Here is a 13,024-nt window from a genome sequence, read left to right as displayed (position 1 = left end):
AGGTAAGTAAATTATATGTGTATTTTGTAGTGCTAAAAAGTAAGGAGAAAAATAAAACCAGGGAGGAGGATAAGAAGTGCTGAGCTGGGCTCGAGATTCAGGCAGAGTGCACCATCTCATGAGAAGGAAAGCATTATGAGAAAAGATCAAAGAGGTAATGTTCAGAAAGCCAAATAATATAGAGAGTTATAGATCCTAGTAATGCCTTTCACTTGAACTCCAGGCGAGATGGAAAGCCACAGGAGAATTTTTAGCAGAGTGGTGACAGGATGTGACTTAGGGTTAAGCAAATTCTTTTGACTCTGGGTTGAGAACAGACTAAAGAGTAGTAGCAGGGGACCAGGCAAAAGACAGCAGTAGGGGGGTGGGAAGTGATGATTCTGGAGGTATTTTGAAGGCAGAGCAGGAAAGATTTATTAACTGAATGAAGATGAGGTGTGAAGGAAACAAAGGAGTCAGGAATGATGCCAAAGTGTTTTGTCTAAACATCTGGAAAGATAGAGTTGTCATGATCTTAGATGGTGACTACTGTGAAAGAAGGAGATTTTGGTGGAGAGAAGGAATTAGCTCAGTTTGGGGTATGTTAATTAAGAGATAGCTATTAAAAATCAAGTAGAAATATTGAGTTATAGTTGGCAAATATGAATGCCAGGGTACAGGAAAGTCTGTAAATGAAGGAGTCATCAAAATAGAGATAGCTGCCATCAAGTAGACTCCAACCCGTGGCAATCTTATATACAACAAAACATTTCCCAGTATTGTGTCATCCTTGCAATCGCCAGCATGTTTCAGTCCATCATTACCATACTGTGCCAGTCCATCTCACTGAGGGTCTTCTTCACCCTCGCTGGCCTTCTACCTTCCCAAACATGAAGACCTTCTCCAGCAATTGATCCCTCTTCACCTCCTGACAACATGTCCAAAGCAAGCAAGTCAGACAATGTTCTGTTGCAATTCATAAGGTTTACATTGGCTAATTTTTGGAAATAGATTTCCACGCCTTTCTTCCTTTTCTGTTTCAGTCTGGAAGCTCTGCTGAAACCTGTCTGCCATAGGTGACCCTGCTATTTGAAATACTGTTGGCATAGTTTCCAGCATCACAGAAACATGCAAGCCACCACAGTATGACAAACTGACAGAATGGTGGTGACATCAGAATACAGATGGTATTTAAACTCGTGAAATTCAGAGATCACCTAGGGAGTGAGTATAAACAGAATAGAAAAGAGAATTACAGACTGAGCCTTGGAGCACTCCAGTATTTACGGGTCAGGAAGATAAGGGTGAATCAGCAAGAAGACTGAGAAGCAGACCCCAGAAAGGTAGCAGAAAAAGTAGCCAAATGTATTGTCCTAGAGCTAAGTGAGGCCAGTACATCACAAAGGAGAGTGATTAGTTGTGGCAAATGTTGCTGATAAGTCAGTCAAGATGAGGAATGAGAACCAACCATTGTCTTTAGCAGCATGGAGTTTATTAGTGACTTTGATGAGAGCTGTTTTGGCGAAGTGATGGGAGAGCAAATACGCTAATGGAGTGAATTCAAGAAAAAATGTGATGAGAGAATTGGAGACTGAAAATATAAATGATTCATTTAAGGAGTTTTTCTTCAAAGAGTAGGAGAGAAATGGGACAATAGCTGGAATTGGAAGAGGGATAAAGGAGATTTTTTTAAGACAGGAGAGATTAAAACAGGTTTTTATGCTTTCAGAAATGAACGAGAGAGAGAGAAACTGATGATGGGACAGGAAGAGAATTGATGGAGTGACATCTTTGAGTAAGTGAGAGGAATGGGATTTAATTCACAAGTAAAATATTGGCCTTGGTTTGGAGCAAAGACGTAGGTAGAGAATACTTATACAGGTGTGGGTAAGTGGGTAGACGTGGCAATGGGAGCATGTAGGAATTTTTCTCTGATTGCTTAAACTTTTTATTGAAAAAGCAATCAAAGTCATCAAGTGAGAATAAAGCTGGGGAAAGGTGTTGGAGGCTTGCAGGTAGAGAAAAATAAATGAAATAGTTACATGTGAGTAGGATGCTTCCAGCTCCAAGATGTGGGTAATGTGCAAAAGATCATTGATTGCCCACACCCAAAATCATTCTTCCCTTCTTTCTTGGCTACAATTCTCCAATTCTACCTGGATATACTATCTTCTGGAACACTAGTCTTCTTTGCAGCTATCTATGGCTCTTTGACTAAATTTTAGCTAATGAGAAATAGATAGAAGTATTGCTTATAATTTCTGGGACATCTTATGTTTAGGGAGTGGCTCTATTTCTTTCTCTTTTCTTTCTACTGCTTGGAGTGGAGATGTGATGGCTGGAAGCTGAAGAGTTTAATTGGACCGTGAGCTGATAGATCCAGTTTTCTTAGAAAACAGAGTACAAGTCAAAGTTTTGTGTTAATTCTTTATTGGGGGCAGAAACGGACTACCCAATAAGCAAGGTACACACCGGCTTACTTGTGCTTACTTAGAAATCTGTAGTACACAATTTACCTGTTTTTGACCCATGTGGAATTGAGCACTACAGATGAGTAAGCAAACACAAGTAAGCCCTTGCATACTTCGCTTAATATAAGCTCATGTACACCTTGTTTACTGGTTAACCCGTCCCTGATTGGGGGAGTAAGAGTAAAAGGGAAAGCGAGGCAAGGAAAGAGGAAAAGCAGATACAAAGTGGTATGTTTCTGAGTCTTCCATGGATTCACAAGGAAACACAGTTGGGTCCACAGTCATAGGAAACTCTGTAATGGACCAGACAGAAGCAATTTATCTACCAGCTTCTTGCTATCCATTGCCTGTCATTAGCCAAAATTCTTCCTTACTTCTGGGTTGTCTCATCTGCCCCTTCAGGCAGACACTGGGAAGCCAGGGCCTCCTTGTGTGGGGTTTGAGTCAGACATATTTAATGGATCTGTTGGGATTCTGGCCTCAGTGGGCATGATGGAGGCTATGCCCATGTGTGGCCCTTATCCTGAGAGGAGGCTGAATAAAGCAATGTTCAGCAACCATAAGATGACAGCTGTGCTGGCCAGGGCTCTCCAACTGTGGATTCGTTGATTGTTGCTGGGAATGCTTCCGCCAGGACCCAGGCTCTTATTCTTATTTTGCTATTATCAAGTCTAGAGACCATAGAGAAATCATGTGAGTCTCCATTCCTTTAGTATTTTGGATTTTTTTTTTTCCTTTTTCTTGTTGTGGTAAATATACATGTAGCAAAACATTTGCCATTTCAGCATTCTTCACTCGTACAATTCAGTGACAGTTACGTTATTCAACCATTTTTGGGGGGTAAGTAAAATTGATTTGAAATAACTTACAATGTCATGCTTGTTACCTACGACTCAAAAAGTTTAAATATCCTTGTAAGTCTAATTTCTGTGGGTTATATCTATTTATCCTTTCTTCTACTATTATGGAAACCCTGGTGGTGTAGTGCTTAATAGCTGTGGCTGCTAACCAATAGGACGGCAGTTCAAATCCACCAGGTGCTCCTTGGAAACCCTATGGGGCAGTTCCACTCTGTCCTATAGGGTCGCTATGAGTTGGAATTGACTCTACAGCAACAGGGTTTTTTTTTTTTTTTTTTTTTTTTTCCTTTCTTTCTACTATTATAAATACTTTGGAACATATCCATTGAGTAAGTATGTTGCTAGAGTTTTTGTTCTAAGTGTGCATTGTCAGTGACTTTGGTGAATATCAAATGGTGCGAGTGGTTAAAATAATATCTATATCACTGTCAGAGAGACCATGATATCCTGTTGGCTAAATTGGCTTCAACTTGATTATTGAATAAGGGAAAAGAGCTTTGAAAATTTTCTGTTTATAATTAGTTGAGACAAGGAACTTGAAAAGCCCTTCTGGCTCCATCTTTATTCACTTTCTAACTTACTCCGAAGGCTGTAAATAAATAACGGAACCAAGTGGTTCCAAAAAAGGTTGACTGTAGAAAGAAGAAGCAGGCAGCCCCACTTCTTTCTATAAAAGATGGTACATGTCAAATGAATTATAAAGAGAATAAGTGTAATAGCTGGGGTCACTTAGGACTGGGCCGTGGAGAGAGAAGACTAGAGCTTGAATGGGGGGCCTTGAGGGTAGGACATATGTCAGATAAGGTGGCGGGTTGATAACGGTGTGACAGAACTATTTAAAATCATTTCAGTAAGAGGAAGGAAAAATCAATTAATCTGGCTTGTGTGGTTTAGATGCTAAGGGCTGATATCCTGTCAGTGTGTTATAGGCTCCCTTGAGAGAGTTACTTTGGCTCTTGGCGAAGTGCTGTTGTTGACCTTACTACTTGTGACATTTAAAGGCTTAGGAAAAAAAAAAAAAAAAGGCCAAAACAAGGTGAAAGTTAACCAGGAGATTTGCAGGCCGAAAGTGAGTTTCTGTGAATTCTTTTTCATGAAAAGGAGCCGTGATGTAGATAAACATAGCGAATAGTTATTGCTTTAAAAAGGGCTAATTTGGGCCACAAATGGCAAGAAACCCAATATGAAAGTGGCTTAAAGCACAATAGTAGTTTGTTTTTCTCTCACCTAAAAGTTCAGAGGTAGAGGTCCAGGGCTGATCAGAACTTTGTTACCTGGACACATCTAGCTGAAAGTTCACCCAAAAATCTAATTTTTAGTCAAGGTTACCATATGCCCTACTGAAATTTGGGAGTTCTGTTACTGAGGAAGAAGGGGAGTCAGACTTTGGAGACGGGAGCAACTAACACCCTCCGTCACAGTCATCTGAGCCACTGGCATTTGGCTTTCCAAGACATTTTATAATTTTAAACAATATATTTGCATTGTAATTTTTTAAATTTAGACTAATATTCAAATTTATTTTAATTTTTTTAACACTCATATTAATCAGTGTAGACAATCAAATTAATATTATAAATATATATTCAGTTTCTTCTGAGAGTCTAAACATCCTGGATATCCCACTCTCTCTTTCAGCAGTGGTCTCTCATTGTTATAATGTTCAGGTTTATGTTTTCAGATGAGTGTTTGAAATGAAATTTATTTACCAGTGGAAGTGCTGAGTCTGTTTCTAAATTATAGTCTTCTATTTAGCCCTGGCAGCACAGTGGTTAAAGCATTTGGCTGTTAACCGAAAGGTTGAGGGTTCAAACCCACCAGCCACTCCAGAGGAGAGTGATACAGCAGTTTGCTTCCACTAAGATTTATAGCCTTGAAAACCGTATATAAACATTTGTTTGTTCACTCAGTAAACATCTGTGTTTTTGTACCAGGTTAGAGAAAGAAGGTGTTTAGTTGGAATTCTTTGTAGTTTAACAGGCACTGTGCTAGGTAGTGTATCCAGAGATGAGTAGGACAAAGTCTCTACCTTGTAGGAGTTCTCCAATCAAGAGTGAGGCAGCCACAAATAAATAAATAAATAGAATTCCATGTGGTAATCTTATGTGCAGAAGGATATGCATGGTAGTCAGCTCACTTTAGAATGGAAGAGACAGAAACAATATAGTAAATGCTTAATAAAGTTTTATGCTAGAAGGGGGAGTATTCTGTATTTAAAAACATGAACTTTTTTTTTTTTTTGGGAAAGGTAGAGTTAATCTTTACTTCTTTCTCAGCAGGTATATATATATATATATATATGTATTTTTATTTTATTAATACCACTTCCACAGGAATCAGGGCCTCAATCCACTTTAAGGAACTGTCTCTCATTTTTAGGCCATGGGGAAGGGGATTAGCCTGATTTCCTCTCCCATGCTAATTCTTGGTTGGGCTCTTGGACATTGACCAGAGAAGCCCTTCTTCCTGACTAATGGGACAGATATGGAAATAGATGACTCACCCATGTGAAGCAAATGAGATCAAATTCGAAGACTTTCATTGAACAATGTAGAAGGAGAAGCATTTTTTTTGTTTGTTTCTTTTTTGCTAAACTAGAAATTGATAGGATATAAATCTGAATTTGCTGAGTGATCAACATCTGAAGAGAAGCTGCCTCAGATGGAAGTGAACAGGGCAATGGGACAAGGAGAGGCAAAGACTGGATCTAGGCATTCCCAGTTTTAGCCCAGAATTTTCATTTCATTAGACAGGAAACTATTTTGGGGGGCCCAAACCGATGTAAGTTAAATTTCTGCATTTGCTACCACACCCCAGATAATAATAAGAATATAGTGAGCAAAGTGGCTGACTGGCAGGAGTAGTGTATTAAAAAAAAAAAAAAAAAAACATTGCCATTGAGATAGGGCAGAGTAGAACTACCCCATAGAGTTTGCAAGGAAAGCCTGGTGGATTTGAACTGCTAACCTATTTGGTTAACAGCCATAGCTCTTAACCACTACGCCACCAGGGTTTCCAGAGTAGTATATAGGAGTCTGTAACTATTCCTTCTCGGGTCCTCTACATAGGGATTTCCCAGGCAGTGTTTTTTGTTTGTTTGTTTGTTTTTGTGTGTGTGTGAATAGGTTTTTCCATACAACTAGTGATTTCATGAGAAATACCTGGCCAAAAAGCGTTGCTAATTTCATCAAACTCTTGGAGCTCCATTTTGTTAAAATCTCTGAGAAATCTTGCAGTAAGGAACCTGGTAATGGGGTTTAAAGCCTGTGTCTCCCAACATTATTTGTGCATGGATATCATTTCCCTTATAAACTTCTATTTTGAGAAATGCGTGTTTTTTAAATTCTAGTCTATGGTTTCACCTGGAGGAAGATTCCAGGTCACAGGTCGGTGATAATATTTAAGCATTTTGTGGCCTTGGAGCTTGGTTCCCAGGTTGAGAAAAATGAAAAAGAAATCTCTCATAATCACCTAGGCAACCCCTTTCTTATAAAGCCCAAGCCTTGTTAATATATTTTGCTGAACTTTGGGAATGAATGTCATAGCTGTTCAGATTTGTGACATATTAAAGATGACTGTTATTCTGGATAATTAACATGATGTTACATAAAGTCAACTGGGAAGGTGAAGTTCATCACAAAACTGTCTGAGAGATTCCAGCCAGACTTTGGCTTAACTCTAATACCAGAATGCTAAACTACAGTTTGGGGCGGGGTGGGGGGTGGGCGGGGAGTAGCATAAGTTCTTTTATTATCATTGGAGCAATTCCTATATTTTAAAACAATTTAATTTTATTTTCAATTTATTTCACAATGAGCCTGATATAAAGCAGGCAGAAAGTTATTTTGGCATTAGAGCATTTGTTCTTATTTATATTCTTTTCTAGTTCTTTCCTAAATATGTATAAGGCTGAAAGAGAAAATAATTATTATCAACTGTGGACCAGGAACTATGCTGTGTATATTTTTTATCTGACAGTGAGTTATAGAAGAGATTTCAGACATAGTACAAGTGTGATATTTGTAAGAAAAATGATGATAAAAAGACTATAAGTAATATAGCATCAGTTGACAGTTAAATTGTTAACAAATTCCTGGTCAGAGTCATTTGAAATCAGAGGTATAATAAGTGATTAATTGTCAAATTCCTTTTGCAGCTGTAGAAGCTCCATTATCAGTTTTCAGAGTCAAATGCCGTATCCACCTCCTTCGATTCTTTCTCCTCATCATTGAGGTCTACCCTGACCACTCAGATTACACTGAAATCTCCCCTACCCGCCACACACTCTGATCCTTCTAGTATATTCACAGAGTTGTGAAACCATCATGATAGAGAATTTTAGACCCCCTGCACGCTTTAGCTGTTATTCTCTGTGTTTCCCATCCCCCCTCCCTAGCCCTAAGCAACTACCAGTCTAATTTCTCTCTCTATAGACTTGCCTGTTCTGGACATTTCGTATCAGTAGAATCATGCAATATATGGTCTTCTGTGACTGGCTTCTTTTACTTAGCATGTGTTCAAGGTTGATCCGTGTTGTTGCATGTATCAGTACAGTACTTTTTTCCTTTTTATGATCAAAAAATATTAAATTATATGGGTAGACCACATTCTGTTTACTTGTTCATTAGTTGATACTCATTTGGGTTGTTTCTGCCTTTTGGCTATTATGAATAATGCTACTATAAACCTTCACATACAAGTTTTATGTGCACATGTTTCATTTCTCTTGAGTCCATGCTCAATATCTTAATGAGAGTGCTGCCAGTCACTTCCATTGCTGTGCCTCTGATGCAACCCACAATACTCCCTTCTCTGGGTTATTGGAATAACATTTAACTGGGTTCCCTGACTCCACCCTTATCTTTCTGAAGTCTCTTCTTTACACGACAGCCAGAAAAATCCTTTTAAAGTTATTAGAGACCACAGGTTTCCTCTGCTAAAAACCTCCAATAGCTCCTTACTTCTCTCATTTTACTCCCATTACTTCTTCCATTTTAAAAATTAAAAATTTATCTCCTATTACACTCCTTCCTGTTCACAGTGGTCTCCTTGCTATCCCTGAGACACCCTTTAAGATGTCTCTGCCACCTTTTCCTCCTCTGCTCTTTATCCAGATACCTGCATGGCAAACTCGTTGCCACTTTCAAGATTCTCTTTACTTGGGCCTTTCTCACTTACGAATCGACTCGAGGGCACTGGGTTTGGTTTGGTTTTGGTTCTTACTTACGCCCCTCCCACCACTCTATTTAAAATTGCACCCTTCACCTGCCAGTCTGAAAACCGGTTACCTGGATACCTTTTTAAAACCTTTTCCATAGCACTAACCACCTTTTAACATAATATATAATCTACTTATTTATTATATTTATTGGTTATTATCTGTCTCTCCCTACGAGGATGTGAATTTCATGAGGCTGAGAATCTTTGTCAGTTTGGGTACTTATGTTCTTCAAATACCTAGAACAATACCTGGCACATGGTAGGAGCTTAAATAATATTTTTGGACTGAATGAATATATAGGATTTCATCACTAAGGGCAGAAAAATATTGGCAAAGCATAGAAACCTCAAATGGGCAAGGACTGAGAAAGAAACCATAGACTGTAAAGGAACATACCACACCTGACTTTGTCGGCAGACTCTGACGGCGATCTGACTAGAAATTTAACTTAGATCCTGAGCTTGTGAGATGATCATTGAATCATTCACCAACTTTATTTTACCAACTCCTCCATCATCTAGAGAGAAAAGAGACTTCAGCACATTTAGCGTCACACAAGCTGCCATAAAAATCTGTGCTTGGATATAGTCAGGTATCTGTAAATCAGGCTTAAATACACTTGTGCCCTACTGGAGGTTCTTTTAATGCCACAGTCTATGAAAACACTCAAATGTCCTTCAGTTATTGCTGTGTGCTGATGACCATTCCTTCAAAGTATAACTATAAGATAACCGTCCTGTGAAGAGCTTATGGCGCTTTGTTGCATTAAAGCCAAAAATTAGCACAATGCTATTCACCGCCGATAAGCCTGACAATAATTTGGGTCATAGACAGGCCTGCATCAGGCACCTAGAGAGAAATTCCAACGATGTTAATTAATATAACTGAGTCCCACATTCTCACAATAACCTCTACAGTAGGCAGTGTTTTGTCCAGGGATATGCTGATTAAGAGATAAGAAGACAACTAAGTTAAAAAGCTGTATCTTCTGGAGGAGGAGATTTTGGGAGTTGCTGGTGGCAACTGTTTTTGGACCTCTCTAAAGGATCCTACTGAAGATATCAGAGAGACTCATCCTAGATATCATTAAAGAAGGCTGTTGGTACAGAAACTGTTAACGGTAGTTATTCGTGGAAATATGGATGTTTACGGCAGAAGGGAGACTATTCATTTCAGACATATTTGTACTGTTTGAATGTTTGCAAGGTGATTGGATTACTTAAAATGTCATTAACATATTTTAGGGTGAACTCAAGAGGAATTAGTATGTACATCTTGAATTCCGTACAAAAACTGAATCACTAACATGGTACACAACAAAACAATGAGAGAACAAAAACTTTTGTTTATGCAATCTTATGCCATGGTCCCTGAAAGGAAGGTCATATTATATCTTGTACAATGCATATCATGTTGAAAATGGGCTTTGTTCCAAAGTTCATTTACACTTCAGTTGTTTAGAACATGAGATGTATTTTTTCCCTGAAAAATTAATTTTGCACAAGTGGCCTGATTCCGTCATAATTTTCTATAGAGCTCAAGAACAAGTACAAACATATTTATATATCTATGATGAAAATGGCAATAGCCCTAACGGTTCTAAGCACATATTAGCCATGTTCAACGGAAATAAAGCATTTCAGAGCTCCAGTGTGGAATGATGGACAACACTTGGCTCTATGACATTCCTGTAAGCAGGATGATGGGGACATTGCTTTCCTCTGGATCCCACTGTTGGGGCCAGGAAGGCTTCCAAGAGCTCCAGCATCCCTGACTCAGAGCAGAGAGATCTGGAATGCATGTGGAGGATCTGGAGAGCTGTGAGAAGGATGAGAGGCAGAATTCAGTCTCGGGAGCTTGAGAGGAATAAGAACCAGAGGGATGGGGCCTGGGGTACTCAGTGTGGAGAAATGACTAGATGGAGTTCACTTCCTGATGCTCCGTTTCCTCCGTCCTCAACACTGCTCAGTGTGTCTGGTGTTTGCCTGGAAGCACTTCTAGGAGTGGACAGAGGGAGAAGCAACAGAACAGAAGAACAGGCTTCTCTTGTTCTTTTCTCCCTCCTTCACTTGCTAAGATGAGATCAACATCAGGATGGTAGGAATAAGGGGGAGAGGGGGTGAGAGCAGGGATGGTGTGGGAGGAAATAACTTCCTTTTTTCTCATTTATGTCTGCCAATGGTAGCTGTCAGTCTGGGATTTTTAAAGGGTTTAACCAAGGCTAGAAAGAGTGAGGACGAGGGGCTGGGGATGTTGTCGAAGAGGAGAAACAAGGAAGGACCCCATTCCCACCGGCTTTGGCAAGTGTGGTAGAAAGTTGTCCTTTCCTCTCCATCCCATTTGCTGTGTCCTCTTTTATAAGACCCTCATACTAGCATCCTCACAGTCTCCCTAGATTCACAAAGGAAATAAATATTATTCTTTATTCTTAACTAAGTATTATAATAATTTTAATGACTATTGTAACTAAATTTATTGAGTACAAACTATCAGTCATCAATCTAAGCCCATAATGACCATGAAATGTAGGTATTTATTAGTATCTTCATTTAATGGATGAGCAAACTGAGGCTCAGAGAAGTTAAATAACTTGCCTAGGGTTATATAGGTTACTTGGTGGGTGCAGCTGCTCGTTTGTATTGGATATACTCAAGAGGATCTGAGGAAAATCAAGCACTGCTTGTATTACGTATCTGCAGGTAAGTGTGGCTTTGTCAGAGGTCTAAGACATGAATTAAGCAGTTATCTTGTAGAAATGCCATTTTACATGCAAAAAGGAATGTACCAGAATAGAAATACATAATTCTAAATTAAAATGGTGTTAACTTTTCATAGATTTTTAAAGGCAGAAAACGTCACGACAAAAACCAAGCTGTCCAAGAGATTGTAAGTATGAGAGAATAAATGCGGCTGGGAAAATTACATTTTTAGTAGACTTTCCGGCAAATGTTCCAACAGGCTCTTATACTTAGAGTAACACTCTTGTGGAAATTGATGGAAGTCCCATTGCTTGAATGAAGTAAAACTGTTGGGGATGATCACAGTGAGATAATGAGTTTTCTCTATTTCATATTCTTTGAGCCTTAGTGGAAACACTTTCCCCATTTTCTAAGAGTTGCGTTGTGTTTTGATTAATATTTTACTCCTTTTATTTTGGATCCTGTTACTCTTAAATTACTTGGAGACAATAAAGGCTATTTTACTATTTTATAACATATTTCCCATAGGGCTTAAAAACTGAAGTCACTTTTTAAAAACTAGCATTAAAATTTAGAAGAGTAATTTTAATATTTAGATTACCTCAGTGGTTGATATGTTTAGATTAGCATTGAAATACACTAGAATCATAGAAAACAGTAATGTAGTTTAGTGAGTTTATGTAAATCCTCTGTAAATATATGTTATCACATTAAAAAAAGAAGCATTACCTTTGCAACAAATAATCAAAAAAAATTTTTTCTAATTAAGTCACCATACGAGTAATTAGATGCTTGCTGCCAACTTGGAAATCCTGGTGGCATAGTGGTTAAGTGTTATGGCTGCTAACCAAAAGGTCGGCAGTTCAAATCCACCAGGCGCTCCTTGGAAACTCTATGAGACCATTCTACTCTGTTCTATAGGGTTGCTATGAGTTGGAATCGACTCAATGGCAGTGGGTTTGGTTTTTTTTTTTTTTTTGACCAACTTAACATACCTTAGTACCTTCCTCTCAAACTCAGGAATTAAAACCCATGGGAATATAAGGTATGAAGGAACAGTGTACAGATGACTCACACAAGTCATCGTGGTATTTTTTTTTTCTTGAGCATCTATTCTATTTGGGAAAATGTTAATACTAACAATAATGGCTCCGATGATACCATTTAATTAGCATCAATCTCCCATGGCAAAACTCTATGAAATACAGTCCTTGCCTCCCACTTTGCCTCAAAGATGAGGGCTGTAGACAAAACCATTCACTAACTGTCCTGCTGTTCAAATAAACTGTCACCTGGCATTCTAAGGTATCATTAATATTAGGGAGCCAATATAAGGAAAGTTAGTATTAAAGCTTACTCTTGTATGCTTTTGCTCTATTCAAATTATATTTAAAGTCTTCATAACAAGAAGTGAAAGTGGCATTGACTGTGTCAATTTCTGACATTAGGAATCTGAGCATGGGGCTGATAGGTAGAAGATATAAATGACCTACTAATCACAAGACTGTTTACACCAAACCTGTAATAGTGCCTGGTTTGGTCTTACAAAATCCCTAAATGTTTACAGTCCCCATTTTATAGAGGCAAAAGGAAAACAACTATCCAGAAGGCCAGAAACAGTACATTAAGAAAAGGAAAAATTCTGTGTTTTTGTCAACAAAATTCTAGTTCAATGGCAGTTAGGTGGAACATGAAGGGAAGAGTCTTAACCAGCTTTCTGGCTCCAACACTGTTTCCATGAGAATGATACAGGCCACATCGTGAGAAAATAGCCAACACCTTGGGAATTTGAAG

The sequence above is a fragment of the Elephas maximus genome, chromosome 23 (genome assembly GCF_024166365.1).
Source record: "Elephas maximus indicus isolate mEleMax1 chromosome 23, mEleMax1 primary haplotype, whole genome shotgun sequence".
Taxonomy (NCBI): domain Eukaryota; kingdom Metazoa; phylum Chordata; class Mammalia; order Proboscidea; family Elephantidae; genus Elephas; species Elephas maximus.
This window is presented reverse-complemented; position numbering follows the sequence as displayed.